Raw genomic sequence first — 6,713 nt, 5'->3', positions numbered from 1 at the left:
CGTGTCTCCCTCTTTCTCCATACTATCCTAGCATAACAGGAAGCCCCCTGGCTGAGGCCTTCCCCAACATTTTCTAAACCTTGACAGCTTCGTGTGGGAATGGACTCCTTGCTATTCCCAAGCTTGCCAGTGTTTTTCTGATTCATCTTTGGGAGAAGATTGCTTTCCCGTTCTGGGAAGGAAAAAAAAGTACTTCTGATGTGCTAGAAAGATTGTGAGGGCTAACACCTTCATTTAAGGGTCCATGATTAAAATTCTGTAAGCCTTAGATTTGGATATGCCCAGTCTCAAAACCCCTAGCTGTCCACAGAGGTCCCACATACTGTTCCTTTCCTGGTAGGAGGAAAGTTGCCTTAAAGAATAGTTTCATAATAGCCTTTGAAAGTTACCAGAGGGCAATAAAATCTGTTTTGTGTTCAACCCTTGGTCCTTAGGCTACAATCCTTAGGCCGGGCCATCTTTTCCCTGGTGGTAGGGGCTGGGCCTCTGTATCTTCTCTATATCCTAGCAGATGAATATTTAAATGGCTCTCTTGGATTGAGTCCTTCAGAGTGGAGAGGCCCGTTTTTTTGTTCCCTCTGCCTTATTGGCTTCTGTGATATTATGAAAAAGCTGGAATTTTCTAAAATTTAGGAGATGCATATGACTCTTTCCTTGGACTTCGTAAGTGGCTTAGCAAATACAACTGCAGTGGTAGCGGGGTTACCCAGTTTTAGGATTGCTTCCTCAGAACCTAAGTGGGTAGATCCAAATCCTCTTCTGGAATCAGAATTTTAAGACCATGAGGAACTGCTCTGCATTATGATAAGAAAGATTGACCTTGTTGAGGGTAGAGTTGGCGTTGGGGCCTGAATGTAGAGAAAATGAGTGTTGGACTCTGAGAAGAAGATACAGGGCCTAATGGAGAGGCCAGTTGGGGTACCCCTAAAAAGGAATAATTGACCTGTGGACTTTGAGGCAGTCAGGAAGAGGATCTAGATTTAAATATCAGTGAAGATGGCTTTGGGCCCAATTCTAATGTTTTTACCAAATGGGATTCTCCTTCTCTCCCTCTCTATCATTCTCTCTCTCTATATATATATTCTATATATTGTCTTTCTCTCTCTCTCTATATATATATATATTCTCTTTCTCTCTTTCAATATACATATATGTATATGTACATATATATATTCACATATCAAAGAAATCCATGGCTGGTACAGCTGGTTCCTTCCCTCTTCCTGTTCAGCCATCCTAAGTTTTCATCTCATGATCACAAAATGGCTGCTTGACTTCCAGGCATCTTGTCCACATTCCAAAGCTGAAGAAGGGTAAGGGTCAAAGGGCAAAAGATGTACACCATCTGTATCTCTCCTGGTTTTTTTTTTTTCTTTTCTTTTCAGTAAAACAATAGTTTTCCTTGGTGCCTGACCCCAAATTGGGTCATATGGCTACCTCTGCTTGTGAGGGAAGCAACATTTTTTTTTAGAGTTCACTGAAATTACAATAAAATCAAGGTTCTATTGGTAAAAAAGTCAGACTAACGTAAGTTTCTATCTGTGACCCTGAACAATGACTTAACGTCTCTGTTTACTGGTTTTCTCATCTGTAAACTGGAAATTGGACCATAACTGTGCCTATCTTAGAGAGTTATTGTGAAGATTAAATGAGTCGATTTTCATAAATCACACAAAACGTAACACTATAAAAGTGTTCATGAAATACATTGGTAAAGGGGAGGGTGTCCGCCAGGGGGCCTCCCACTAAGCATGGCCATTCTGCATGGCAATTCTCTTCTGCAATAGCAGCCTGTTGAATATGACATCTGAAATTAGCTGTACTTTGGTGATTAAGGGAAGAGCAGCCGCCCTCACTTGGCAAGGCGCCGGGCTGCCCGGGAAAGCTTTGTAAGGTGATCCGTAGAGAGTGGGCCGGGGGCTAAACTCCTTAAAGTAACAAGGCACAACCACAAGAATAGTAGCAGAGCTGCAGCTGGGATAGAGCGGCCTTTCCCAGCTTCCCTTGCAGCCACTGTGGCCACGGGACCACGCTTCTGCTCCTGGGAGTGAGTGGGAGTGCCGTGTGCGGAAGGGGAAAGCCCCGGCCTTTGCCTTCTGCCCCTTCTCCCATCCCGTGGCAATGCTGGACTCCTCTGTGAAGATGCGAGAGCCGCCAGGAAGCCCGGATCCCCGAATGAGTGTGCGATACAGAGCCACCCACTGACCTGGGCCGCCTACCCTGGACAGTTATATGCGAAAGGAAGAAACTTCTCATTTTGTTTGAGCCACTGCATTTGGGACTTATTCATCCCAGCCTTTTACCTCAACTAATACAATGACTATCATAATTGATTTTTTTTAAAGATTTTATTTATTTATTTGACAGAGACAGACACAGCGAGAGACGGAACACAAGCAGGAGGAGTGGGAGAGGGAGAAGCAGGCTCTCCGCTGAGGAGGGAGCCCCATGCGGGGCTCGATCCCAGGACGCTGGGATCAAGAGCTGAGCCAAAGGCAGACACTTAACGGCCGAGCCACCTAGGCGCCCCTATCATCATTTGATATTTAGGAAATGATAATAACATAGGCTACCTGTAGGGAGGGGAACTGCGGTTGAGGGAGAGTGGTGGGAGGGAGTGTTGTTTTGTGTTTACTCCAGATCTAGAATTGTTGAAATTTGAACCATGGAAATGTAATACTTAAAAAAAAATTTCACCTGTACGTCAATTAAAAAACCTTAAAATGGAAATTATTTAGTTAAGTAGAAACGTTGATCTTGTACCACAGAAGTCTGTCCGTGATTGGCACTCAACCAGCCCTTATCTACCCCCTTACCTACGAATCCTGTGAGCCGGGCAAGGGAAAAGAGGCTGGGTAAAGCTGGCAGAAAGGGGCAGCCAGGTGAATGCCTGAGTGGAAGGCAGAGCTGCGGCGCTCTGCCTGTCTCTGCCCAAGACCACTCATTGGCATGCCAGCAGTCGGACTCCTCATCCCCCAATTAGACTGTGCATCAGCGTGGAGGAGATGGGCCCTGCATGCAGATTGATGTCACATCCATTTCCTGAGCATCCGATGTGCCAAGATGGTATCTTTTAATAGGAGGCGCTCCGAGAGACTTGTCCTGAATTTTTGGTTGGATGAGCAAGGTGACATTTTATGCCAGTTGGAGGAGAATTCAGTTTGCATCTTTGTAACTTGAATTGATTCTTCCTGCCTCCTATAGTTTATGGTGCTAAGAAAGAGTGGTTTATTATTTTCCTATTGATGATTTCCAACAAAGCTCCCATTTCAGAGACAAAAGGAAAGGGGCAGTATAATATTGAGTGATTTTCTCCTTAGGGACAAAATAGGAGTCTCTTATTTAATGTGGAGCTAGGGAGGGCATTGTGTGATTGATAGTTCAGTTTCCTCAAAATCTAATGAATATTTGAAATTATTATTTTATTCCTGCTTTATGTTTTCTTTTTCCATACAATGGCTCCTTTTATAAGCTCTGGCCCCTGGGAAAACCCAGATGGCATTTCCCCCTCCCAGGTGCCCTTGAACTCCGGGTATTTTTCCCAGGAGAATTTGTCAGTTGAAATATTTGGTAAATTAGTAACAGAAAAAGGAATCAAATAGTTTCAGAAACCACTTTTCAATAGTTTGAAAGTTAGAACATTAAAAAACTAATGCATTGTTGGTACCAGTTTAATTACCTCAGTTTAATCATCCCCTTTGGTTCTCAGTTGCCCACCAGACCAAGCTATGATTATGACCCTGAGGGTCCCTCGTACAGCTGACACAGGCCCTCCCAGCCTTGCTGCCCAGCATTCGCTGTGGGATTCATCCAGAGCCACGGCCAGACTGCTGCTGGTTCCTGGGGGCACATGGCCCATGACTTACCCCTCAGGTGCCACCTTGTCATGAAGTAACCTCCCCCCTTCAAGCAGACGCTGCAACCACAGTTTGTGGATTTGGGTCCACGTCCTGTGGACTTAGCGGCACAGAGCTAGTCTTCACCATCTTCATTGCTCTGCAGCGTCTGGTCCCAGTGCTGGCCCATAGTAAGTGCTTAGGAAAGTGAATTGCCCTGAGGGGCTAAAGAAGTGAACCAAGGCCAGATTCTTCTCTGTCAAAAATGTGCTGTCTGATGGGGCTGGCACACCACGCGCATGGGCCAAGTCTAGCCGCTGCCTTTCTTGCACGGCTCATGAACTAACAAGGCTTTCGCATTTTTAACTGGTTGGAAACTAGCAAAAGAATTATTTCATGACATTTGAAAATGATGTGAAATTTCAGTATTCATAGATCAAGTTTTATTGGAACCCAGCCACACCGTTGGTTTACATGTTGGTTGTTGCTGTCTTTCCAGTTTCACGCCGCAGTAGACTCCTTGCAATGGAGATCATAGGATCTGCCAAACGTGAAATAATTCAGTGTCACTTTACGGAAAGTTTGCTAGCCCCTGCTCTATAGGCTAAGGACTTTCAAATGGAAATATTCATTTTTGCTCTCTTCCAAATCTACAGCTGTGCTAGGAGCATAAATGGCTGTTATTTCCCCATTTTTAAAATACTATTTACTGGGGGCGCCTGGGTGGCCCAGTTGGTTAAGGGCCTGACTCTTGGTTTCCGCTCAGGTCATGATCTCAGGGTCGTGGGATGGGTTCCTGTGTCAAGCCCTGGGCTGGGTTCCATGCTTAGCATGGAGTCCGCTTGTCCCTTCCCTCCCGCCCCTGACGTGTGTGCTCTCTCACATAAATAAGTAAAGACTATTTACTGTTTTGGAATTTTCTGAGCAACAGTCCTATGTATGATAAGCCAGAAGTATTCAATTCCTGCCACCCTCAAGAACATTCAGCAGAGGTACATTTCAGTACATCAAATAAGTACCTGTGTCGTGCGGGTGGGAGGTGGCTCTCTGGAGATAATGCTGATGAGCAAGATTAACACAGTCCCTACCCTTGTGTTGCTAGTTCTAATGTGGGGAAAATTAAGCACTCCATAACACAAAGTATGATCATCGCTTTTTTTTTTAAAGTTTTTTTTTTTTTAATCTGACAGAGAGACAGTGAGAGAGGGAACACAAGCAGGGCGAGTGGGAGAGGGAGAAGCAGGCCTCCTGCTGAGCATGGAGCCCAGTGCGGGGTTCAATCTCAGGACCCTGGGATCATAAGCTGAGCCGAAGTCAGACACTTAACGACTAAGCCACCCAGGCATCCCTGATCATTGTTTTCATAGAGAAGTTAGAAGGTACTCAGAGAATAGAAGGCAAGAATACCTTAGCTTGTCTAGGTAACATCAGGGAAGGCTTCTCAGAGGAGGGGACATTTCCAGTGAGACCTGAAGGATGAGTAGGTGTCATATTAGTGAAGAGTCTTTTACATGGAGAGAGACAAGCTTCTATCTTATTTAAGGTACTGTTATTTGAGTCTGCTATATGTGTCCAAACCTGTATCATAATGAATACATTCCTTTTTTTAAGATTTTATTTTTATGTAATCTCCACACCCAACATGGGGCTCAAACTCATAACCCTGAGATCAAGAGTTGCACACTCCACTGACGGAGCCAGCCAGGTGCCCCCATTTTCTTTGGACCACAGTAGACAGTTCCTTAAGCAATTAGAAGGACCCACTTCTCCTGTGAGACTGGGAGTCAGAGCCACTACGTGGCCCAGTGCAGGGAGGAGCTTTGTGTTCCAGGATAGAGGACTCTGGGTTGCTGGCCTGTTATTTCTCTTTAGGGAGGTCTTTGGTCGGGCCCTGAATATCTTTAAAAATATATAAAAAATAAAAGGCCTTTTATGTGGGGATGCCACTGCAGTTTGTCGGACAAATTCCTCTCTGAACTTAATGTTTATTCTAGAAGACTGTCTCAGTCCTTGAGCTCCTTGACAGAATTCTCTTTCCTTCTCTTTTCTAAATTTCTCTTCCACGTTGGCCATGGAAGGGGTCCTACCTAATGGCAGCAATCTGGTGGGAGTCTGTTTGCCACTTTTGTTTTCAGGGTGGAAAAATTGTTTCTGAGGTTTAGTGGATTTGCTTTGGAATGAGGCTGAGAGGGCTTAGCTCTAGTGTCTCTTCTGACGTCTCTCACATAAATTCCAGATAATTCAGACATCCCAGCTGATCTCTAAAACCAGGACAATGCAAAGTCTTAGGGAAATTAACATCATCTCTGTGAAGAACTTTAGACCAGGACTAAACACCACATATTATTTTTTTACTTTAAAAATCAATAACAGCCTGTGCTCTGAATGAAGCTTTTTCCTTCCAGTGATTCATTATTCATTTCAGATACTCACTTTGTCATCCAGAGGAGCCATGTAAATATGAAAAGCCAGCCCAATAAATTAGTTAGTATCCTGATGAATATGTTTTCATTAACTGGACCAATCCCTGATTCATATAAATCAATGAAGAGATGAAGTAATGCTGGAATAATCAATCAGCTGTAAACCTCTCCAGAACATAATTAACCTCTTACGGATGCCTCCAGGATGTGTTGAATTTGTAATCACAAGTGAGAAAACTGTGTAGTGAACATTTGTCAGTTTTGGTTGTCCAGCATCCAAACACTCTTTCTATTTTCGTGAGTGCAAGATGAATGGAGGTCAGGATCAGTCTTCCTACTCTGGAAGCTGGAGAGGAGCAGATAATCCAGCTTTGGACTCCTTGGACCTGTGTATGGACATCTGACCAGGGCTCAGCCAAACAGAAGCTCTTTCCCTGAGACTCTGGCCCTTCAG

The 6,713-nt window shown here is 44.4% G+C and overlaps 1 long non-coding RNA gene across 1 annotated transcript; it reads right to left on the bottom strand.

Moving 5' to 3' along the window:
• Window positions 1–4,264: 4,264 nt before the first annotated feature.
• On the bottom strand, window positions 4,265–5,306 carry LOC141374909 (uncharacterized). The gene is made up of 2 exons (XR_012382113.1): window positions 5,244–5,306; window positions 4,265–4,377 (listed from the first exon to the last, which is right to left on the bottom strand). It is a non-coding gene; the product is annotated as an uncharacterized lncRNA (long non-coding RNA).
• Window positions 5,307–6,713: the final 1,407 nt, after the last annotated feature.

Source organism: Callorhinus ursinus, unplaced genomic scaffold (assembly GCF_003265705.2).
Source record: "Callorhinus ursinus isolate GAN/ISIS: 27379988/994484 unplaced genomic scaffold, GSC_fseal_2.0 scaffold23, whole genome shotgun sequence".
NCBI classification, from domain to species: domain Eukaryota; kingdom Metazoa; phylum Chordata; class Mammalia; order Carnivora; family Otariidae; genus Callorhinus; species Callorhinus ursinus.
Note: the sequence above shows the minus strand (reverse complement) of the source record. Positions and strands in the feature narration are given on the sequence as shown.